Source organism: Heterocephalus glaber, unplaced genomic scaffold (assembly GCF_053883595.1).
Source record: "Heterocephalus glaber isolate CG9 unplaced genomic scaffold, H.glaber_assembly_v1.0 deba00001504, whole genome shotgun sequence".
In the NCBI taxonomy this organism is placed as follows: Eukaryota; Metazoa; Chordata; class Mammalia; order Rodentia; family Bathyergidae; genus Heterocephalus; species Heterocephalus glaber.
The window spans coordinates 23,651,821-23,678,605 of NW_028258324.1; the positions used below are offsets into that span (position 1 = coordinate 23,651,821).

A 26,785-nucleotide genomic window follows, 5' to 3' on the forward strand; every position below is an offset into this window, starting at 1 on the left:
AATTTACAGGCCAACGAGGTAGACAGACACACACACATACACACACATACACACACACACACACACACACACACATGCACCCACACACAAAGAGAAACCAATTAATTTGAAATTTGCCAAAGTGATTGGTAAGAAAAATGCATATCATGATAGCAAGTAACAGAGTGGGTTTGTTTTAACAAAATATTTAGACTATACACTTGCATTTTTAATGAGACTGCACCCCTTATGAACAAGAAAATTCACAGTACCACCACTGCCACCTCAGAGGAAGGGGCTTCCAGGCCACCATTCCACCACTACTAGCCCAGAGAAGGGACTTCCAGGCTGCCTTTCCACTGCTCCCAGCTCAGAGGAAGTGAGGTGCATGGGCGCCAATACCATCACACTCCCCAGTTCAAAATGAGAAGACCCATAAACAAGTCTCAAAAACAAACTTCCAGATCACCTAAAGCAACGCCAAAGGGAAATGAGATGGAACACTCTGAAACTCAACTACCTGGACTCCCTGAACTGGCAACAAAAGAAGATCTGGAAAAAATGAAGACAGAAATAATTTCTCAGATAACAGCAGAGATTGTGCTCATAGTGCAAGACATGATTAATAAATCTAGAGAGGAGCTGAGGAACATGATGGAATCCCAACATAGGAAACAAATGGAATCCATAAAACTGATGCAAACAGATTTGCAAGAGATCAAAAACTCCACTGAAAGTCTACACAGCAGAATGAGCCAATGTGAGGACAGGATTTCACACGTAGAAGATAAGATTGCAACTAGTGACCAGGAAAAGAAAAATTGCTTCAAAATTGTAACGGAACATGAGAAATCAATCCAGCAGCTTCGAGATGATGGAAAGAATAACATAAGACTGGAGTCAATGAAGAAACAGGAGAGAGTGCAGATGACATAAAAAAACATGCACAGGAGTAATGGCAGAACACTTCCCAAGCAGGGGAAATCTAGACATACAGATAAGTGAGGCATTTAGGACTCCAAATAGCCTGGATCAAAAAAAATCTACAGATAAGCATATAATTGTTAAGATTCCAGAAATACAACAAAAGAACAAAATTCTACAAGCAGTTAGAGAAAAGAAACAAATCACATACAAAGGAAAGCCCATCAGAATCACAGCAGACTTCTCAACACAAACCATAAAGGCAAGAAGAGCTTGGAGTGACATATTCCAAGACCTAAAAGAAAACAGCCTCCAACCCAGATCGATGTACCCTGCAAAATCATCTTTCAAAATTATGGAGAAATAAGACACTTTTTCAAGACAAAGTGCACCTTAGGAACTTCATGAACACCAAATCAACACTCCAAAGAATTTTACACAATATCCTAGGAACAGACATTGAGGATGACAACACCAGGAAGCAAAGCAGAATGAACCGATCTGGCACAACAAGAAATTAAATGTAAAGGGGGAGAACCCAACAAAAAGAAAAAGTCATGGCAATGATAAGTCAATACATTTCGGTTATAACCATCAACATTAATGGTTTCAATTCACCAATCAAAAGAAATAGATGGGAAGAATGAGTAAAGAAGCAAAATCCAACAATATCCTGCATACAAGAAACTCACTTAATTCAAAATGAAACTCATAGACTGAAAGTTAAAGGATGGAAAACAATACTCCATGTGACAGGAACCTGAAAAAAACCAGAAGTACCTACAATCTATGTAGATCAAGTGGATTTCAAACCAACACTGATTAAGAGAGACAAAGAAGGACACTACATCCTTGTAAAGGGAAAAATCCAACAGGAAGAGATGACAATCATAAACATCTATGCACCAAACACTAGTGCGCCCAATTATATAAAACAAATACTAACATGGAAAGTCATATATGCACTAATACAATTGTAGTGGGGTACCTCAACACCCCACTGTCACAAATACATAGATCAATTAGACTAAAAACGAGTAATGAAATACTAGAACTCAATCGAACTCTTGAACAAATGAACTTAACAGATGTTTACAGAGTCTTCCACCCCACAAAATCAGAATACACATTCTTCTCAGCTGCACATGAGTCATTCTCCAAAATAGCCCACATACTCACACATAGAACATCTTTAAGTAAGTGCAAAGGAATTGAAGTTATTCCCTGTATATTACCAGGCCATAGTGCAATAAAATTGGAGATCCATGGCAAAAGAAACTCAAAAAATTTCATAAAAACATGGAAATTGAACAACACACTTCTGAATAACCAATGGGTCACAGAGGAAATTAAAGAAGAAATCAGACAGTTCCTTCAATTAAATGACAATGACAATACAACATATTGGAATCTATGGGACACAATGAAAGCAGTCTTACGAGGGAAATTGATAGCAATGAATACTCATATTAGGAAAACAGAATGAGTCCAATTAAACAACCTGATGCATAACCTCAAGCTTCTAGAAAAAGAAGAGCAGGACAACCCCAAAAACTCATACAAGGGAGGAAATTACAAAGATCAGAGGAGAAATCAATGCAATGGAGATTAAAAGAACAATACAAAAAATCAATGAAGCCAAGAGTTGGTTCTTCAAAAGAATCAACAAAATTGACAAACCTGTAGCCAACCTTGTCAGAAAAAGGAAAGAAAAGGCCCAAATCCATGCAATTAGGAATGAAAAGGGTGAAATTACAATAGACCCAGCAGAAATCCAGAGGATCATCAGTACCTACTTCCAGAACCTATATGCAAATAAGATGGAAATCACAGAAGAAATGGGCAGATTCCTAGACACATATGAATTACCAAAGTTGAACGAAGAAGACCTAAAAATTCTGAACAATCCAATATCAACCAATGAAATTGAAAATGTAATTAAAAACTTAACAACTAAGAAAAGCCCGGGCCCTGTTGTCTTCACTGCTGAGTTCTACAAGACATTTAGAGAGGAACTACTGTCACTACTGCTTAAACTCTTCAATGAAGTTGAAAGGGAAGTAATACTCCCAAATTCATTCCTGGAAGCAAGCATCATCTTGATCCCCAAAGCAGGGAAAGACCCGACCAAAAAGGAGAACTATCGGCTAATCTCATTAATGAACATAGATACAAAAATTCTTAATAAGATACTGGCAAATAGAATGCAGAAGATCATCAAGAAGATCATACACCCTGACTAAATGGGATTCATCCCAGGGGTGCAGGGAGGGTACAACATATGCAAATCAATCAATGTAATACCCTATATCAATAGAGCCAAGGACAAAAACCATATGATTATCTCCATAGATATGGAAAAAGCATTTGACCAAATCCACATGCATTTGTGATAAAAACCCTACAAAAAATTGGAATAGATGGTCTCTACCTCAATCTGATAAAAGCTATGTTTGAAAAAGCAACAGGCAGTATCATACTAAATGGTCAAAAACTGAAATCCTTCACACTAAAATCAGGAACAAGACAAAGATGTTCACTATCACCACTCTTGTTCAATATAGTTTTAGAAACATTAGCCACAGCAATTAGACAAGAGAAAGAAATAAAAAGAATGAAGATAGGAAATGAAGAAGTCAAACTGTCATTATTTGGAGATGACATGATACTGTATATAGAAGACCCCAAGAACTCCACCAAAAGTCTTTTAGACTTAATAACCAAATTCAATCAAGTAGCTGGTTACAAGGTCAACACACAAAAATCCATAGCTTTCCTCTACACAAATGGCAGACTCACTGAGACAGAAATAGGACAAACAATTCCTGTCACAATAGCATCCAAAAAACTGAAATACCTAGGAATCAACCTAATGAAAGAAATCAAAGACCTCTTCTCTGAAAACTATAGCACTCTGAAAAGAGAGATTGAAGATGATATCAGAAAATGGACAGACATCCTCTGCTCCTGGGTAGGAAGGATTAATATGGTGAAAATGGCCATATTTCCAAAACTGCTATATAGATTTAGTGCAATTCCAAGTGAGATCCCAGCAGCATACTTCATGGACCTTGAGAAAACAATCCAAAAATTCATTTGGAACAAGAAGAGACCCAGAATAGCAAAAGCAATTCTAGGCAACAGAGACATGGCAGGGGTATCAAAATCCCCAACCTGCCACTATACTACAAAGCTACTGTGAAGAAAACAGCATGGTACTGGCAAAGAAACAGTCCTGAGGATCAGTGGAACAGATTAGAAGATGCAGAAACAATGCCAGACTCAGCCATCTATTCTTCAAAAAAGGAGCCAAACACCCTCACTGGAGGAAAGATAGCCTCTTTAATAAATGGTGCTGGAAAAATTGGGTTTCAACTTGCCAAAGATTAAAACTAGACCTATATCTCTCGCTATGCACTAAACTAAAATCAAAATGGATTAAAGACCTAAATATTAAAGTAGAAATACTGAACCAGTTGGAACAGAGGTTAGGTAGAACTCTTGAAGACATTGGTGCATGAAAAGATTTTATGAACAAAACCTCAGTTGCAGTGAACTAGCACAAACAATCAACAAGTGGGATCTCTTCTTATTAAAAAGCTTCTGCACAGCAACAGAAACCACCAGCAGTTATGAAGAGACAACTCACAATGTGGGAAAAAATCTTCACCTGCTTCCTCAGACAAAGGCTTGCTATCTTGAATCTATAAAGAACTTAAAAAGATCAAACCTCCCAAATTTAAAGACCCAATCCAAAAATGGGCATCTGAAATGAACAGACATTTCTTAGACAAAGACATAGAAATATCAAATAAATGCATGAAAAAATGTTCAACATCACTGGTGACTCAAGAGATGCAAATGAAAACAACACTGAGATTTTATGTTACTCCATAAAGAATGGCTGCTATCATGAAATCAGCCATTAACAAATGCTGGCAGGGCTCTGGGGAAAGAGGAACCCTCCCCCACTGCTGATGGGAGTGTAGACTGGTGCAACCACTGTGGAAATCAGTATGAAGATACCTCAAAGAACTAGGACTGGAAGTCCCATTTGACCCAGCTATTCCCCTGCTGGGTATCTTCCCCAAAGAATTAAAAGAATCATACCACAGTGATATATGTGCACCCCTGTTCCTAGCAGCACAATTTGTAATAACTATAACTTGGCAACAGCCCAAATGCCCATCAACTGGAGACTGGATAAAGAAAATGTGGGGATTTTTTATAAAATGGAGTACTACTCGGCCATAAAAAATGAAAAATTAGAGACATTTATAGCTAAATGGATGCACATTGAGGCGATACTCTTAAGTGAAATAAATAGGACACACATGTGTAAATACTGAATAGTTTCTCTAGTGTGAGAAACTGAAAGTGTAAATAAGAATGAAAAGGTGTAATAGATAATTTGAAATAGGAAGAAAAGGGGCAAAGGGGGAGGGGAAGTGGGGGGGGTAAGGAAAAGGAAAGAAGCGAATGAAATTAATATGAGAAAAAGAAGAAATGGAAACAAAGTCTTTGTAAATAGGGAGGGATAGAGGGGTTGAAGGTAGGGCAGGGAAAAGGGGAATAATAAGAACCAAGAGACATTATGTAAAAGTGCAAATTTCCAATGATGAATGTCACTATATTGTATACGTAAAATATACCCATGATTAAAATGAATAATTGCTAATGAGAAATAGGAAGAAAAGGTCCAAAGGGATAGGGGAAGTGGGAGAGTTAGGGGAATGGAAAGAAGGGAAAGGAAAAATTATGAGAAATGGAAAAAATGGAAACAATGTTTTTGTAAATAGGGAAGGGTAGAGGGGTGAAGGGAGGGCAGGGATTGGGAAAAAAATAAGAACCAAGATACATCATGTAAAGGTACAAGTTCCCAATGAGAAATATAAATGTATTGTTTACCTAAAATGTACCAATAAAAGAATTTAAGGTAAAAAAAGAAGAAAACTAACACAGCAACCTGCTCTCCCATGCAGGTAATCTGAGACTCAATATCTCTTTGAGAAACACGATTTTCAAGACCCTAAAACCAAGGCAAAATGCATGATTCCTTTCAGACCCGGTTTTTTGTTTGTTTGTTTGTTTTTATTTCAGTTCTAGACTCTGACTCTACTCTGGAAGATGGTTCCCATGTTAAATCGTTTTAGTCAATAAATTCCATGCCTATAAAACATAGATAATACTAAGCCTGTATGTTTAGCTTTTCAGTATCCAGTATTCTCTTCAAATCCACAGTAATCATTTTACATAAGGTTTCTCAACTGAAGCCACGTTGATATTTGGAGCCATATAGTTACCTGTTTGGTGGGCTTGTCCTCAGTGTTGTAAAATGAGAGCAGCATTCCTGTCCTTTATTCACTAGACAATAGTTAACCTTCACACAAAATATAACAAACAAAACTGTCTTGAGTCTTGACATTGCCAATGTCCCCTGCGGGTAGAGAAGGGAATACTTTTCCTCATCTCTATTGAGAACCACCAAATTAATACTTTCAATATTCAGCTTCAGTTCTCTCTCTCTCTCTCTCTCTCTCTCTCTCTCTCTCTCTCTCATTTTATGTAGAGCACAAGGTTCAAGTCCTTATGATAATATGGCAATAGTCAACATTTATTGTTGCTTATCAAAAGTACTACCTTATTTTTAAAAAACTAAATTTAAACATTGAAAAACTGAAATTCATTGTAACATTGGAACAAGTGTTTTTTTAAAAGAAAAAAAATTCTGAAGGTAATTAGGATCCCACAGGTGACACCCAATCCAGAGCACCTGCCTAATGCCAGGACAGTTTGGCGCCTTGGCTTCTCTGTTCTTTCAGTTGCTGTAACTGCTGCCATCTCAAGAGCCCCCTGCCTGCCCTCTTCATCATTGTTCAGTGTTCAGTGAAGAGACCCGTTCCACTTCCCATCTCTACATCTCCATCTCCATATCTTCAAAACTTTTGATTTCAAACTAATGAAACTTGAAGAAAAATGAAAACCACCTATGTCAAAGGATGAAGAAGCTTTCTTCCAATCACTGTGTAAGTCAAAGTTATATTAAATAAATATGCCTATAATACTTAATTAAATGATGAGTTATCTCTTCACAAATTGGCTCAGCAGCACTATCTACTTGCTACTTCAACAAAATGTCACAGAATGATGTCAAAGCCTGACACTTAGAATATTTCGTCTAACTTTTAAGGCAGGGATTTTCAGTAAAGTGTATAATGAATATTTGAAAGTATAAAATTCTCAGGGTAATTTTTTTAAAAAAACAACTACTTTCTGTTTAAAAATGTTGTTCATGTAGAATATAAAATAGTATATTCCTTCTTCAGAACTGTTGGGCTATCTCTTATAAAATTAGATTACATCTATTTTATGAAGAACAATTCTACTCGTAGTTTTTGTACGCAGAATGAAAATGTTTGTCCCCAAAAGATTTATACAATAATGACCATAGTAACCTTCTGTGTAACAGTCTAAAACTGGAAACAATTCAAATGTCTATCATTAGGAAAATGATAAATTGTGAAATATACCTACCTAACTACAAGGGAGCATTACCTACCAATAAAAAGAAACAAAGTACTTATTGTGAAACCTGATGAAATCATGCACCTTTTAGCAAATATAACAAGAAAAAACAAACCAAAGCCATTTATATGAACATTTAGGCAGATAAACTAATACATGGTGATCAAAGTCAGCAAATGTTTACATGTAGATGAGAGTGGGGAAAAGACCTGTAAAAGGACTATGAAAATTTTCTAGGATCATGAAAACATTACATATCTTATTTTGCATGATAGTTGTATAAGTCTATGTAATTGTCAAAAGTTGTGGATTGAGTATAAATGATAAACTATTTTAAAAACAAAAACTATATTACCTAATTTTAAAATTACAAAAAATAGAGAAAAATGTTCATATCCTATCACCTGAGGATTGTTGTCCACCTTATTGAAAGTATCTTTCTGCTTATTTTTATTAATATTCCATATTTTCTGAATCTCTAAACATAGGAATGTACCAGAGATCATTGAATACCAGGGTTTTTTTCCTATTTTTAGTACTTCTGTTTAACATTTCATCCTTTTTTCTTTTCTTTTTTTGTTTTTTTGAGACAGGGTCTAACTAGGCAGTTCAGGCTGTCTTTAACTCGCTATGTAACAAGCTGGCCTCAAACTCACAGTGATCCTCCTGCCTCAGTTTCCTGAGTGTTGAGATTACAGGTGTGTGCCACCATGCCCAGCTTTTAAGATTTCATCTAATCTCTTTTGATGTCATGTAATAGGAATGCTTCCCAGCTCTTTTCTGCCTACTTGATATCCATATGGTTCCAACTTGTTCTAGAATATACCAGTTATACAGATGCTTCAGGGCACTCGCATATGGTATTCCAACTATGTGGATATTTCTTCTCCAGTAAGTCTGCATTACTCCATTCTTCAATTCTCTCAGGACTACTGTATCATCTGTGCCTTCCCTGGACAATCTAATGACAACTGTGACCTCTCCCTGTTCAACATCCCCAATGTCTAGATGGACCATATAACTTATCTTCCAAAGTAAATGGAAGCACTAGAAGATTATTTGGCAATAATTTTACCATCTGTATTATTAAATGGTCCACTTTCACTGGAGTAAAGGTAGTTCACATTCTGAAAAATGTGAACAAATTTGCAAAATTATTTAAAAGCTAAATCCACTTATTAATTTATCCATAGTGGTTGAGAGAGAAGGAAAAAAAGAAATCAAGACCAAAGAAATGGTTCTGTCTCCATCTCTCTTGAGTCCCAAAATAGGATATCTCTGGCTCATGTGCTCCTTCACAGCACTTGCTCATTAGAAAACACTGTTATTCCATAAATATGTATTTCATAAATATGTATCGATTCACAATTGATAAAGACAAACAATAGAGTAACAAAAAGGTTGACTTCTAAAACTGAAACAGATAGGTTTGCTACAAAAAAGAATCAGCACTGTTGTTGTTGTTAAAGCAGATGAAATGAAAGATACATCTTACCACCCTAATGTGTATTCCACATGTCTAGTTTTGTGAATCAAATCACTTTCCATTCTGATTTCAAAAAAAAATATGATGGATCTCAGATTCCATTCTGTTCCTCATGTCCTCTTGTTGAAATGCATTCCTGTCTGTATCACTAATCAAATATTGTCTCAGCATTTCTGAACCCATCCTTTCTTCTCCATGTCCACGGCATGCATGTGCACGTGTGTATAAATGTAAAGGTTTCAAGCCCCCATCATGTCTTAGCTTCCTTTTGGTCACATTTCATCATCCTATGTGCTCCTCTTACCAGGATAAACTTCCTAAACAACAAATCTGATATTGTTACTCTCTTACTGAGATTCTTCAAAAATCCTTCTATAGCTTTTTGGCTAAAGTTAATAAGTTCTAACTTTTTCTCAGTGTCCCTTGTAATGTTTGTCCTTGTGGGCTCCCCAACATTTTCCACTGTTATCTATTCAGACACTTTGATAGAATCCTGAGCAGAGTCTATGTGTAGAATACACACAAAGTGGTCAAAAAAAGCTTCATAGAAGAAGCCCTCTGGGAATAGAGAGTAAGAAATGGAGAGGTTGTTTAACCAACAAGGATGAGCAGAGACAGATGCACAAGTCTTAAAGCCTGGTGAGGGACCAGGATATGTTAAAGTAGAGCTGAGCTCATAATTCAATGTGTTCATGATGGGAAGGGGAAACCCTGAGTTACAGAAACAAGTCAAAGAGTAAAATCCCAGAAATTTTTATGCTAAGGTAATAAATTTGAGTTTGAAGAATAGAGAAGCCATCATTGTTCAACTAAAACTACTGCACACTGGTTAAAAAGAGAGGTGGAAAAGACACAAGTGTTGGTAATTCTTCGCCATAAAAATAAATCATTTTATAATTAATCACAGTTATCTCAAGGTTGATAATTATAAAACATGATATATCTGGCCTCTCTTCTGCCTTTTATCCCACAACAATAAATAATGACAGTAGCCAAACCCACATTTCAAAAACATAAATCAGATTGTATCACTGTTTAAAAATTTAAAAGCTTCACTGACTTCCTAGAGCATTTCAGAATAAAATTCTCACAGTATCTTAAGATCCTAAGTGAGCTGCATCTTATGCTTGCTCATGCACAGCATCTGCCCTCCCCACAGTGCTGATGATGACCCTCCAGTACCTGGCTTCTCTCCTGTTTCTCAGCCATCCCAAAACCCATCCTTCTTCAGAGACTTTGTGCTTCATTTTGTACCTTGGAATTCTTATCACCTGATCTTTTTTAAGGCTCTTGCTTATCATTTAGATTTTAGCTTAATCCTCTCATAATTTTCTTAATTATTTGTGTACTTTCTAATTATATGTATGCCTGTCCTTCATGGTAAAATACAAATTCCTTGAAAGAAAGAACATCTCTGTTTTGTTTATATCCCCAATACTTGCACACAAATTTTTGGCACATAAAGCACATTCAACAAATATGTGAATGAAAAAGAAGCTGAGAGTCTTTTTTATAAAAATAGAGGAAAACATCTATTTTCAAATGTTTGTGACCCCTCCACATTTTATACAGGATTACGTTATACACACACACATACATTCAGGTACAAATATTTTTCTTTTTTGTATGAGGAAGTAGCAAAAATGGAAAAAAAATAAGTAAACATGTCTGCTGCAAATAATAATAAATCAAATGAGAAAGAACATCAAATTCAAAAAAAACAAATCAAAAAATGTAGGTGACCATGCATGTGAAATATTCAGTGTGTGAAGTCTGCCTGTTCCAGTTCTTGCAAACCAAAGAGTTGCAAGGAGAATAAAAAGAGGAGCAGAAAATGCTCATCCTTGATCCCATCTGGAGAGCTGGTACAAAGAGAGACTTAGAAGAAAGGGGACGAAAACATGCTGGGGTCACAGAAGGAAACTGAGTTGAAAGGAGGGAAAAAAAATCTGTGTTGAGTCATTTGGAAGAGAGAAGGAAGGGAGACATTATCTGAAGACCATGATCACCAGAGGCAAACAGGCAGAAAAAAAATATTTACATCTGTGAAAGTCTCATGTGCTCCAGATCTGAGGGGCAGGATGGAGAGTGTTTAGGTAGAACAAGAAATGTTGGGAGAAGGAAGGAACAGTCTCACATAGAAACATATGCTCTTCCAAGCTACTTGAAAAATAAAGCTTGCCATCCAGAGAGAAACATCTGTGTTGCACACAGGCAGACCACCAGCAGTGCAGCAGACTAGAGGAAGAAGGAAAAGACGTACACAAACAAGATCGGACATTATGTCTTGTCAAGATGACATGTAAAGGCCCTGGGTCTGCACCTCATTCTCTGCTGGGTTAATGGGAACTCAGCCATCTGGGGAAATCAAGAATGAGTAAACTAGCTGCTTTGGTATTTTCACAGTTTTGCAAAAATGGCAAAGCATTCCCATGTTCTTCATGGGCTATTTTTTTTTCTTGCTGGAGAGAGTCCTGTAGAGTACAGTTCATTGATCTGTATAAGTAGTTTGAGTAATGTATTTTAGAGCTCTTATTCTAAAACTACTGCAATAACAGCAGTGATTGTTTATTACTCATTGACCACAGATTTTCAGTACATGATAGTAAATTTAGAAAGCATTACTTCACATTAGTCAATAACAGTAGAAATTTTTATGACACTAATCAGATATCAGTCCTCTTTAGGTGTTAGAAATTATGAAGTCTAGGATATTCATGTGAAAGTCATAAATTAAATATAACAATTTACTAAAACATAGAAATAAAGTTTCAAGTCTTTACTATTATTTGACTCCATTTTAGTGGTTAAACAAAAGGTAAAAATTAGAAACCAAGGCAAATGAAAACTAGCAATAGCATTAGACATAGTTTAAACTAAAATTCTATTGTTATATTTATAATAACTTGAAAGGTTACCTATGTAAAAATTTATACACAACATATAACAATGTATATCTTTATACAGAAATATGCCTACATTTATATGCAGGCAGAATTTGTCACTAAAAATATGAACTTATTTCTAAAAACTAGTGTTTCAGAAGAACAAGGATGGCAAAAACTTTAAGAGATAAATAACTTTAAGCATGTGGTATCTGATATCCACTATATAATTCTTGGAACTAGAAAAAAATGACAGTAAACATGCAGAAAACACAAATGTTTAAGGAAGGAAAGAAAACTCATGAAATTATATAAATTTGCAATATCTTGATAACCTACAAATGGCAAACCTCTAAACATACACAATAATCAAGATTAGGAGTGTGGTATAAAATAAAACGCACTAAGTACTTTAAGTCTGGGATATATGTAGATCAAGTGAGGTCAAGAAAATAAAACTGAAAAATTCATTTGTCTATATTCTAGACATAAAAAGCCAATTCTATTTAAGACCACAGAAGTTTCATCAGTGATATTTGGTTTTCACAAACTATTGGAGTCATTTGTTTCCCTCTTTCAAAGAACTGACCAACATCCAGTATCCCACTAGGCTGCTCTACATAGAATTCCCATAAATCTTCCTTCCTTTAATTCACCAAAAGTAATATTAATACTCTGTGGACTACTTCTTGAGCTCTCTTGGATTACTGTTATGGATGGAAAAGCAACCTATCATTTTTTGAGAGCTTAATAAATGTTAATTTACTAATGTGTCATCTTATTTAATTTTAAGACAACCCTGTATTGTCTTTTTCTTTTCTTTTATAAAGATATAGAAATGAAACCTTGAATATCAAATCGTATTGCTTAAAATGTTGAATTAAAATTTAAATCACAGACATGATTAACTTCAAAACTCATATTTCATCTCTTAAAATGCTTCTAATAAATCGTTTCGGCTGATATTGGCATGATGTCATGACTCTACATGATTGTCCAATGTCAACAAGTTCAAAATGAGGCATATTTCTCACCCTGTTAGCTATTAAAGTGATATATTAGTCACAGAAATTTATAAAAAGTAAAATGAAGATAAAACAGCATTGTCACTGTAACCAAATCATTCAGCAGTGAAACTATTAATACATCAGAATAACAACTTTTAGCTTTTCTCCTTGTCATTTGTACTTTGTGTATTCCTTAACTCATTTTTTGCCTACACAAAGAACTGGTACATTTTGAAAATTCTAAGCAGAATTACAGTCTTTTGAGAAAAACCACTTCAAACAGGAAGGTCTCTCCTAGGGTCCCCACACCCTACTCTATATAATGGTGAGCTTTCCACCAGCAAATGGCTCAATTTTATGTTCAAGTCATGGAAAACTAGAGATTGACTTCCAGAATGATGGATTGAGAATTTCAGTGAACTACTCATTCTCCTCAAAAACAAGAAAAATTATGACAAAACAATTAAAAGTAATCGTTCCTAGACTCTAACAAACTATTGGTTGGTTAATGAAGAACTGTACTGGAAGGGGCCAGGGGCCTCACAGAGAGAAAGCAAATAACTACAATCCCAGGAACTAGCCAAATTATACCTGCTGACACCTTGGCTTTGGACTTCTAGTCTCTAGAACTTTGACTAAACAAATTTCTGTTGTGAAAACCACCCAATCTATGATATTTTATGATGGCAGTATTAGTAGACTAACACAGATATAGTATCTAAAGTGTTAAGTTTTTAAAGTAAGTTATAAGACATCCAAAACAAAGCTAGAATATGTGCCACATAAAAAGGAAAAAACAACAAAAAACAGTCTTTCTCTTACAGGGCAAAGGTTTTGCTTTGGACACAGCACATAAAGACTTCAAATCAGCTATTATAAATACATTCAAATAACTAAAGGGTATGTCTAAAGGAATTGTATATAAAATGATATCTAAATTAAAAGGACAAATGATAATGATGTGCCACAAAGAATATCTGTAGAAATAATTCCTTATTCAAAAAGTACAATAATTGAAAAGAAAAAATTATTAGATTTAATGAGAGAGTCCAACTGGCACAGGAAAGAACAAGTGGGATTAATAGTTCAAGAGAAATTATCTGGTCTGAGGAGGGAAAAGAAATCAAATTTAAAAATGGAACAGTGCCTCAAGAACATTTTCATGACACCATCAAGCCCACTAACATACACGTGATGAGAATCACATCACGAGAAGAGGAAGGGCAAAGAACGTATTTGAAGAAATAATGGTCAAAAACTTTCAAGTTCAATAAAAATATTAATTTACACATCTAAAATGCCCAAAGAGCTCAAAGTAACATAATCTAAAAATAATCTCCAAAACTCCACATATCAGTCCAATTGAGAAAAGCCAAACCAAAGAGAATTTTGAAAGCAAAGAGTAAGTTAACATGGACAAATAGACTTTAATAAGACTAATGACTGTACAGTTGTATAGCTAGAGTTTGTGCTGCTCAGAGCAGTCCTTCAATTTGCTGACTTCCAACTTATCTGAATATGTTAACCTGTACAAATAGAGAATAAAAATGATACACAGGGAAAAATGCTTTTTACAACTATTTATTCATTAAATAAAAATTCAGTAGTCCACAATATTATTTAAAGTAGAAAATTAAAATGATCTACAGAGAAAAATTAAAACAAAATTTCCATATATTTATTCAATACATTAAATATGTAGTTTAACAGGACTATGCTGCAAAAATTCTGCAATATGTTGAAGCTAGAAAAATTTGTTTATGAGAGCCAGAACCAATGTTCAAGTGCTGTCTCTACTCCAGGCCTTTTCATCAGTCAATGCAGCAAGTGAATGAAGCAGTCTCCAGACACAACACTGCTTATACACAATTGCACCAAGTGGCTGTCACAGTGGAGATGTGTATGGAAACCGCTCAATACAAATCCTGTGTAAGCAGTCATACAGCTAGAGACGCTGCTGCCTTCAGACACACATAGGAAACCTTAGCTTACCATCAAATATAGTTCAAAAGAACTATAAATTATTATCATAATTTATTTCAGGCCATAATAAATTATGATAATAGTTAATTGATGTGAGTAAAGACAATAGTAATAATCTTACTAGTAATAAAATTTTTTAAGAATTCTTTACAAAATGTTACAAATGTTGCAAAGAGTGCATTCAGTAGAAAATGAGGTAATATTTTAAGAACATAATAAACTGCAAATGAAACATTTTGATTTCAATGTACTTGAATCTTTGCAGTGTTAAAAAGGAGTAAATTGGTACAATAAAATCTTCCTTTTGGCCAATAATGCCACTCACAAAATGTCCCCCATGGGGCAGGGCACTCTCCCTCATCTATACTGCAAATATATCATATTACAAATCACAGAGTCCACACCAAGGGATAATATATTCATATATGCTGAAAAGAGAAAAGTCTGTCAAACAAGAATTCTATATGCAGCAAAACTAGCTTTCAAACATAATGGAGAAAATAAGGCATTTTCTTAAGACCAAAATCTGAGCGAACTTGCCACTATCAATTCTGACATACAATAATTATTAGAGACAGTCTTTCAGAATGAGATGAAAGAATACTGAACAGTACATTCAATCCACAGAAAGAAATTAAAACCACCACAAAAAAATAATTATATAAGTGAATTGAAAAAGCAGAACAAATTATTTTTGTTTATAACTTTTCTACTATCTTATTTAAAAGACAAATATATGAAAAAATAATTATAAAATTTTATAGATAGGCTTATGATATTTCTATAACAATTGCAGCACAAAGGAGGAGGAAAAATACTTCTCAATACATCTCTATTTTAGCATATTTTTTATAGGCTACTGAAATTTCATTGGTATCTATCTCAACAAGATTGTTTTAAAATATTAGTTCTAATACCCAGGAATCCACTAAAAACCCTGAAAAATATAATAAAAGAAACAAGAAAGTTAAAATGATTCACTAGAAAATATCTATTTAATGCAAAGGAAGACCACAATGGAGAAATAGAATAATAAAGACACAGAGATATTGCAAAAACAAATAGCAAAATAGCAGATGTGTGTCTTACCCTAACAATAATTACACTAGATGTAGAGTAAAACTTCAATCAAAATTGAGAGATCAACAGAAACATTTTAAAAATCAGCTACATATTGTCTGTTACAAATGCACATTTTAGATTCAAAGGCACAAGTAAATTAAAAGGACTGTGAAATATAATAACAAAATATAGATCAAGGATCTATATTAATATCAGACAAAATGGATGTTAAGATAAAAAATGTTTCTAGAGATAGCAGCTATTGCTTCCCACAGATAACAATAAAAGGATTAACAGCAAAGAAAATAGAACAAGTATAAGCATATGCACCTAACAACAGTGTTCTGAAATGTAACTCAATACCAGACAGAATTGAAGGAACAAATAGAAAATACAACAATAATGGCTAGAGACATCAATACTCTACTTTCACTAAAAGATAGAAATTGCCTAAAGGGCAACTTTACTTGAGCTACATTCCCGGTATTTTTAAAATTTTTAAAAAATTTTATACAAGATCTTATTAAACCAGTTAATTGCCCAGTATGGACTCAAACTTGTGATCTTCCTACTTTAGCGTCCCAGAGTGCTGAGATTAAAGGTGTGTACCACTACATCCAGCTGAAACTGTTTTTGTTTTTGTTTTTTGGTACTAGGGATGAACTCGGGTCCTCGTGCTTGTGCAGCAGGCAGCAAAACCACTGAGCTAAATCCCCGGCCCTGAAACTAAGTATTTTTGACACATCTTTTCTTTCACTTCTAACACCATGTCCATCAAAAAAATCAACATACATCTTAACTTGATGTCTTGTTCTCCGTATAATCAATGCCACCATCCTGGCATAAGCCACCATGGTCTCTCTTTAGACTTGTATTATAAGTTTCTATTTTCTTAACTAACCTCATTTTCTTCTTTCCCTTTTTCAGTTCATTTTTCATGCAGTGGCAAGTGCCATATTATTTACAAATGTTTGCTGGAGAGTAGCACTGCAAAAGTGAAATTCCTTGTAAGATTTCCATTATATTTTTTAAAAAATCAAACACCTGTCAAATCCTACAAAACTGCAATATTTGACCGTGTTTAATTCTCTTAACAGTGTTTACATTCCTAAATCCCTTTTTTTTTTTTTTTTGCTCATGGCTTCTTTCCTTTTCTCCAACTCACCATGATTGCTTTTGAGCTTTACCCTCCATTCTGCTTTTCCCTCCATTCTGCTTTTCCTTCTACATGGACCCCTCCAGGTCCCGCTTAAATATGCCTTTCTACAGAGAGGTCATCTTTGATTTCCTGATCCAAACCATACTTAACACCTTTTCACTGCTTTCCATACATTTTCCTTCAGAATCTAACTCAATTTTTATGTATTAGTGAAAATATTCTTTAAAAACTGAAACCAAAATTCATCTTTTTTTAAAGCTTTTCTAAACATGTAAACTAAAGGAAAATAATACAGAAAATTTTAATTCAATAGGCAAAGATAATTAGAAAAGGTCAATGCTTCTTATGACTTTAGATTATATTTGTCTTCTGTGGATGATTTCTCTTCTGAAAAGGACTGTAAGAGGAAAGGAAAAGATTTATAAGTCTCTTTAGTTTTAAGTAGCCACCAAAATGTGTTTTATGTCTAAATTTTGCCTGGGTATCTCTCTCTTTAGGATCAAAAATCCTTTTCATCTCTAATTATTTCATCTCACTCACTGTCAACACTGAGAATCCTTACTGTTCTAGATTTTTATAAAAGTCATTCAAATGTTCTTTAGTCAGACTTAAAACACATATTCTCTTATGGTTTTCATTATTATTAATGGCCAATGGTGTTATGATTTACACTTATTTCAGACAAACATTGAGGTATGTTAAGGAACATAGGACTGAAGAACATCAAGGGAGTGCAACTCACGATGGAAATATTTATGTATAAAATTGATGTATTTTTTAGAATGTTTTCCCTCTTGTAAAATATTGGTAATGTTTTTCAGTTTTCAAAAGCAAAATTGTAAATTTTTTACATATGCCATATCAGTAGAATTTTAAATGTCCTGCACTACTAGTGTTTGAAAATTATGGTGACCTTTCTTGGAAAGTTTTTTTGAATTGAATTTGATTGATCAAGTTGAGAAATTTTGGCTAGAATGAAGTATATTATACTTGTTCACACTCCTTCAACACTTAGTGCCATTAGCATGACAAATGTTTCTGACTGACATAAACACATGACATTATGCCTGGAAGTTATCAAAAATTAATCACTTGCTTCAATATTCATTTGGAAGAGTCAGAATTTCATTAATTTTCACTCTCAATATAAAAAAAGAATAAAAGCATTTAACTTGTAAAAATTACACACCACTTATTTGTATAAGAAGTTAACACTGTAATTTGTCAGTATATAATTTTCTCTGTGATCATATAATTTCTGTCTTCCTTGGGTCAAAAATGCTTTTCTGTAGATACACATGCATATATATAACTATCTGCATGCATATTCTAGGTATTTAATTTCAAATATTTTATACAAGTAAGTAGGAAGTAAGTGACCAGTAGCTGAATAATCAGGAAGCTGCATTTCAATGATTCTGTCCCTCTGGATCATAAGTATCAAGTTCAGCTGCTTTACTAATAAAAACTAGTCACTGGTATAATTTACCTTATAAGTGTACTGTTTTTCAAGGAAAACATTAAAGTTGGTATCAAATTGTGCTTCTCCATAATATAAAGACTTAAATAAATCTCTTTTCAGAAAATAAAGACCTTCCCTGATGCTTCCTGGACACAGCATAAATTTTCAAATTCCAGTTGTCTTGAAAGAAATGACTTTTTTCATTGCTCAGAAGCGACTGTGAACCTCAAAAACATTAAGAGTGGCCTCAAAAATTCCCATTTTACCAGGACAGTAAAGGAACCATGTATACGAAAATATTTGCAGAAAGAAACGTTTCTAAAAACTGCTTTGAAAGCTTAAAAGATCTTTAAAGCGAAGTGTGGCATTTTGTGTTCCTATGTGCATCCATGAGGAGGGTTAATTCTGAGGTATCACTTTCCAGACTTTTTTATATCTTGTATTTTTACAATATTGTTATGAATAATTTGACGCATTATTGTCCCTTTGAGACTTCTTTTGTGCAATAAAAATAGGTATACATTTTTGTCACATTTGTGTATTACTGAGTCATCTTGGTAGTAGAAACTGAAAATTAACCTATCCGAGATTGAGAGCAGCTAGCAAGGAAAATTTTGAAAGTTCCAGATTCTTACTGGATGTGACAACTTCAGAATTTTACACAGAAGAATCTAAGGGCCAATGATCTAATGTAAATAGGAGCCTAGATGGATTGCCTAAAAATGAGAAAAGCATTATTTTCAATTAGATTATATATTTATTTGGAATTTTTATTTGGAATATTCATTGGACTTCAATTTGCATTGCTTAGCATTCCTTAGTGTCCTGTATGACTTTTAGCTGGGATTGAACTTGGGGTCTTTGCACTGAGCTAAATCCCCAGCCATTTTTCATGTTTTATTTTGAGACAAAGTTTCACTAAGTTTCCCAGACTGGGCTTGACCTTGAGATCATCCTGCCTCAGCCTCTCAGAATACTGGGATAATAGGCATACACCACCAGGCTCAGCTCATTATATTTTTATTCACTGAGTTGAGGGAGAGAAGAGACACAATTAAGCACTCTAATGCTTCCACTCTACAAATAATCAAGAATCTCAGAATAGATCTAGAAGAGTAAGATAGGTCAGAAATAGTGTGCCTGAACTTTTAAAATCACAATAAATATCTACATAGAAAGAATATAATAAGCGTGTGTGACAGAGAATTAGAATTTTAATGTTGTTCTTAAAGAAGTTTACCTCCTGCCATCCACAACTATTCTTCTAGGAGCAACTATATGCAGTATGTAAAGCACTTTCATTCTCTCAATTTCATAACAGCAATTATGTTCTTACTTAATTACAGCCATTATGCCAGCCAGGGTAGATGGTTATATTCTTATGGTCAATGATTTATTCATCTGATTGATAGTTATTTAGAAGCTACTATCTGTTTGCTACATCTTGTATCTTTCATCATACTCAATATTGATTCAGTGATTACGGAGTTGAGTACAGAATCTAAAACCAGCTCTTCTCTTTCAAGGAAAGTGACTAGAATAGGATGGTCTAAGAAGTATTCTGAAAATAGTCACACAATACCTTGAATTGAGTATTATACTGATCTTTCTTATGTAGAATATAGGCCAAGTTCACATCTGACATCCCTTAAAATGCATTTCTGTGTCTCTTGTGCCTCTTCCAACCTTCCTTCCTGTACTCTTTTATATTAACAAAACAAACAAAAAGACTCCTTGATGTTTTTTATGAAGGCTTAACAGTATCCTATCTTTATGCCTATATCGTAATAATTTCTTCAATCTTGAATGCTCTTTTACAGTGGTCATAAATATGTTGCTCCTCTTGAAATTCTATTTATCTTCCAAAGAGCTCTCAAATTGCACATCTTTCCAGTTGCCGTACCACAACAAACCATGGGAGCAGGGTCAGTCCACCTATCCACCAGAGTGACATTGCTACCCTATTGAGCCTAGAAGACAAATCATTAACCAAGAGGATTATTCTCAAGTGTAAAGATCGGATAAGCTTTGCCTTGCTAGGCTTTTGGGCTTACAAAGGAACTGACACTTCTTTCATGCTTATTTCTCTCCTTTGGAATGGGAATGTCTATCCAGTGTAGGTATGTGTCACCAATATACTTTGGAAGCACATGACTTGTTTCTTTTCAGATGTTTATAGTTCAAGAGGAATTTTGCCTAAGGATGAATTATATCTCAAATCTTATCTATACCTCATTTAAATAACATACAGATGAGACTTTGAACTTTAGCGGAACTTTAGCATTGATACTGGAATAAATTAAGACTATTGGGGATTGTTGGAATGAGATAAATGTTTTTTAAAATCCAGAAGGCTGTGAATTTAAGGGGCAAGGGGTAAAATATTATAAACAGAATGTTTGTGCCCTCCCCTCCAAATTCTTATGTTGAAATTTTAACCCCCAATGTGATGATTCTAGGAAGTGTGACCTTTAGGAGCTCATTAGGTTTAGAAGAAATCATATAGTTGGGGTCCCTATGATGAGATTAGTAGCCCTGTAAAAAGAAATAGGAGAGATGATATTTCTCTCTTGCCCCTATGAAGATCCATGAGATGACAGATATATACAGAACAGATGGAGTGCCCTAACCAAACACTACAACTCCCAGTGTTTGACCATTCTAGCCTCCAAGACTGGGAGAAATGAATGTTACTAAATCTACTATAGGTTTTGTTACAGTGGCCAGAACTGACTGAGACACTTAAGCTTCTGTTCATTCATTCATTCATTCACTTTTTACCTTTCTCCTTAACTGGAGATAACTGACACATCATACCACTTCATTCTGTGTTCCTTCTTATATTATATTTTGTCTCCTATATCATCACTTTTAATCTTTTGTTTTCTTCTTTATTAAGCTATAATCTCTTTAGGGAAAAAAAGATAGATACTATTCAGTCCCTTGTAAGGCTTGCTTAGTAAATGTATTTTAAACTGAACTGTGTATTTGCTAAAGTAAAAAGTAGCTGAGTGGTATATAAACAGTTATTTATGCAGTACTCATGCCACTCATACTGTGGAATGATATAAAGCCACGTGAGCTCTGCCTGTCAGCTCATTAGAAATGTGTCTCAGCCAACACTCCAGACCCACTGTATCATTAACTGCACTTTTAAACAATTCCAGAAGACTGAGAAACACTACAGGGTCATTGTACTATAGAATCAACGTCTTAGTGCGAGTCTAGGCCACATCATCTACCATCTAAGGCTCATGAGACAACTTTAAAAAGCTCAGTAATTTTAGGCCTGGGTGACTGATGAGAAGTTGGAAATCCAGAAGTCACACAGTAATTAGCAAAAAGAAAAATTTTTAAGCAAAAATATCAGAAGTTCAATGAGACAAAAATGAAGGCTCATTCAATATCAGATACTATATTCTAACTCATTTGGAGAATCACTTTACCCTTTATAGAATGAAAAAAATATATCAGGGTGTTCCATTTAAAATCGTACATAGACATCATGGAAACTCATAGCTATAATTTGTGTCAGATACTTTTAACAGAAAAAAAGATGAAATGTAGAGTAACAGGTTGTCAAATGGAAGAAGTAATGGAAGATTATTGCCATAGCAAAGTAAGTTATATTGGTTTGAAAAAAGAAGTATTAGAAGAGGAATATTGAAAGTAGTTGTGAAACATTTTGAAGAATGAGCATCACCCATTGGTTAGATGTAAGGAGAAGAAAGTTGAAGGTAATTTGAAAATGTTCAAGCTAAGATGTCTTGGAGAACATGAGCAGAAAGAAGAAATACAGAATGGGAGAGAGGACATCCCACAAATTTAAGCAGCTCCTGAGAGCATAAAGTTCTATATTCTTACAGTTTGATATTGGTAAATCAACCCTAACATAATGGAACTGATGTGGGAGGTATAAGAACCCTTTCTTCATTCTTTCTGCTTTACATATTTGGGAAGAGGGTATGGTTGGTAAAAATTTCACTGGAAAAAGCCCATGCTCAAGGTTTATTAGAACCCAAGAAAAGGCAGATATGAGTTTGTTAAAATATATATATATTTCTATTGGGAATGGCATTACTTTAGCTATGTATGTGAATATTAGGTTATAGAGAATCAAAAAAGATAGAATATTACAATTCACCTGTGTAAACAAATTTCTTCGACAAACTCATGCTTCTTTACAAGTATTTTATAGTATAATGTTATTGGTGTTGCATTAGAAGTTTTAAAAAATCTGAAACTCTCAGGATTTTAGGCATAAGAATAAAAATAAATACAATTTTATTATTCTATGAGTGCCTTTGCTTATAAAAAGCTGTTTTTTCTATAGTGTTATTTGTAAAATGAATATCATGGTCCATTTAACTTGGCTAGACACATGGGTTGGGTTGACTGGAGGGAGAAATAACAATTTCCAAAAACCATACTGTCAAATATATGCATAATTTCATACCTGTCTGCCCTTCCTTTATCTCATGAAAGCAATATAAACTAGACTTAGGGAAAAATGTATTTTTAGGAACTGCAATACTCTAACTTTCTGCTACAGTTTATCACTGTAAAAATCATTTCTGTAATTGTGCAGTCTAGCTTGCACTACTTGTTAATTAGCTTTAATTATACTTCCAGCCAATTACTCAAAATGTGACCTTTTCTAACAAAAGTCAGGCAAGAAGAATGTACGTGAGGCACAGGAACTAAAGTGTATACAACAAACAAGTTGGTGATAGTCATTTTTTGTATTTTTTGCTTATCTACTCAACACTTGGATAACCTGTTACTAATTATATTTTCATGTGTTCATTTTTATGAAATTCATTACCTTTTCCAAAAAAATTCCCCAAGAAACTAGAACATGAAATTGTTACTTAACCTTTACAGGGTAAGTACCTTAAATGGACTCTTCATCATCTGAAATGAATTAAATTTATAGCTATCAAACATGTTTTTGTTTATTAGCACATATTTGAAAATATGTTACACATCTTCTATCGTCACAATTTTCGGCAGGTTTTCTGTATCAAGATCTCAGACATTAATGGTGATAAAAATGAAAATAGTGTTAATGAAAACAAAGGAGAAGGAACAGAAAATTTGAAAATATGAGCATTCATCAAGGATTAATTTTTGTTTCACATTCTGTACCACAGCAGCTTTTATCTAAGCTCTCCATTCTCCCTGTAGAATCCTGAAATTGAAAACAGCTTATTATCCCTTGTCTGTTTCATTGGTGGAGTTACATGTTTAGCAAAAGTTATGTTTGGAATGGCAATATTATTTCAGTTGGGCCTGTTAGTGAATTTATATAACTTAATAATTTCAAAACAATGTGGAATTTGAATACATAAAGGTAAACAATTCTTATTTCCATAAAAGGTGAATACTTTGTAAACATTAGGTAAAGTCAAGGATATATATATATAATTTTAAATAAATTTGAGACATCCTAAATAGAAACAAAGCCTTTTAAATCCAGGATAACCCTAAACTCAGATTACTTCAAATGTGTTTTTAAGCTCTAGTTCAAGTTCAAAGAAACAGAAACCAGAAATTATTGATAATTTCAAATGAAATTTATTAAAGATATTAAAGATCAGCAATCAGGATATACATTCTACATACAAAGCTAGCTTTGTCTCTGCACACATGTTTTAAGAATAAATGAAAAAGATATGTTTTATATATGAATGATTTTTATGATTTCTAAACTACTTTTTAAAATTAAGCAACCAAAAGAAATTAATTTTATATTACAGTATGTCTAAAATTATGTTTCACATGTACCATTAACTAGCAGAAGAAATTTGAGCTGTGTAGTATTCTTTTCTAAACTGAATTTCTCTCCTCAACAAAAATTCATAATTAAAGGAAATTATGCATGTGGTCAGCTCAGTTGTGAGGGAGAAGAGCTATGATCACAAATGCAGTAAATTCTAGCATAACAGGAGAAAGAGAAAAATAAAATGACATACCAAATTTGTTTAAACTATGTATTGTCATTATTTGGGAAATGAATCACTAGGTTTTGTTAAATATGAAATGACCCTATCTACTGTTCATTCTTTGTTCATCCTTTCTATGACTGAATAATAGTCATTCTACTGTTTTGGTAGAGAACATGATGCTGGCCAGTTTTCTGGGTGATCTTGGACTAATTCAGTTATAAGTCATGTTATTTTTATCTCTCTCCTGTTATGCTAGAGGTGTATAGGTCTTCCAGTGTCTCTCAGCTGTGGTGTATGTTGGCTATTCCCAGTCAAAACTGCATTCACCTAGAACAGGTTTCTTGACCCTTGCAGAACTGGCTAACAATGAATCCAAGATTTCTGTCCTTTACTGTTTATCAGTAGATAATAAATCTATCTTGAATGACTTTTGTTTAAGTGTGTTCTGTCTTACTTAGATATATTAGTAACCAGTGCACATCACATGTAACTAGCACCCAAGATGCAGTGGACAGAAGTATTGGTATTTTATTTCTGGTGGTTGGCATACTGCTAATCTCACTGCTCTCCACAAAGTGGGAGTTCTTCCTTGAAACTGTTAATTATAGAACCTCCTTCTCACATGACTGATCAAGCAGAGACTATGTTTTCTGAACTCCTTTGCAACTAACTGTGGCTAAGTTATTATTAACAGAATGTGAGTGAAAGTGATCTATGCAATTTATGAGCCCCAGCCTTAGATACTTGGGTATGGCTTCTCTTCTGGGCTAAAGAGAGATGTATTGTGCTGTTCATGAATCAATATTGACCATACAGGCCAGAGAAATACTCTAGAGAATGGTGAAGCACCCACATGGTAGAAACCTTTGGAGGCCAGAGAATCCCTATGCAAACTGCCCAATTACCTCAAGACTGTTACACCAACATTAAGTTAGGCTAGAACTCACCTCTTTTGTAAAGTACTTTAACCTATACCTATGCATTTGTCACCATTTCCAGGATCACTAAATGTCTTTCTTCTACCAAAGGAAACAAGCATTATCTATTCTATTGTACAATTAATTTGTGTTTATTTCTGTATTTTAATTCTTGACCAGTATAACCAAATAGCATTATGTAAGTATTTTTCTGTGTGTCTACAATCTATAAACACACTGTATGTTTTTTGTAGTCAACTTTTCTTTGAAGGTCCTCTACTTCCCAGTCATGACCGACTACACAGACTCACCAGGTGAACCATAGTTGATTGTGTGGACAGAACGTGAGCTTGTAATAGTTCAAACATATACCAAGTGATTTTAAGCCTAATATTTCCATACAATGTGTTCACCACCTCCTAGCTACTTAATAAATGTTACTATAAAAAATACTCCAGGGCTGGGGATTTAGCTCAGTGGTTCTACCACCTGCCTCACAAGTACAAGGTCCTGAGTTCAATCACCAGTACCAAAAAAAAAAAAAAAAGCTCCATTAAAATACAGAGATAGTTGCAAAACAGGTGAAAAATGTTTTCTAGTTCATCACAATTTGATTTTACCTGTTTTTATTTTATTAGTTTTGTTTTATTTTCTTTTATTATTTAAGCCATATCAGAAGTTACTTTGGAAGAATTTTTAAAGTATAATAGAATTTTATCCATTTATGGGGCTAAAATATACTTTTTGCTTTAATGAGGTAAGGCCACTGAAAAAACAAATGAATAAGCACAGATATATATAATTCTCAATTTCTTTTATCTTCTTAATATTGCAAAATAAGTTTGAAATTTTTTCCCATTTCAGATTATTATATTTCCCTTTTAAAACTCAGATCAGCATAATTAAAATTATATTTAGGATGTCACTATTTGTCAAAAGTAATTTAAAACATATTTATTATTCTTTTTTCATTATTAACAGTGTGGAAACTAATTCCATGGCACCATGCTATTGTTCACTTGATATGTGTTTCTTACATTAATTTTAATGGAATGTTAATTAATATAATTAATTATTAATATAATATAATTAATTAATCTAAATTTAAGAATTCTGGATTAATATATAAGAAAAGGAATTGTTTCCATTTTATAGAATAGTTAATAATATCCCTTAATGGAATAAAATTTAGTGTATGATGCTTTGTCATTCTTCAAAATTAATTTAGACTGCACCATTTGGGGAATTTATTATCAATCATGAATAAATACAAAATTATACTAAATAATTTTCAACTTTAGTAATGCTATTCCTTTAGTTTCCATTCTTGAAATGTTGTATTAGGAAAAAGATATTCATACTCACTAGTAATGGAAATGTATATTATAATCACATTTTAATAAAGAAATTTGTCAATAAAAAGCATAACTCTATAATATAGCAATTAA

The 26,785-nt window shown here is 33.8% G+C and overlaps 1 protein-coding gene across 1 annotated transcript in view; it reads right to left on the reverse strand.

Moving 5' to 3' along the window:
* LOC106009285 (uncharacterized) overlaps positions 1-26,785 on the reverse strand; it is a 118,829-nt gene that overhangs the window by 86,342 nt on the left and 5,702 nt on the right. The window lies entirely within an intron of this gene.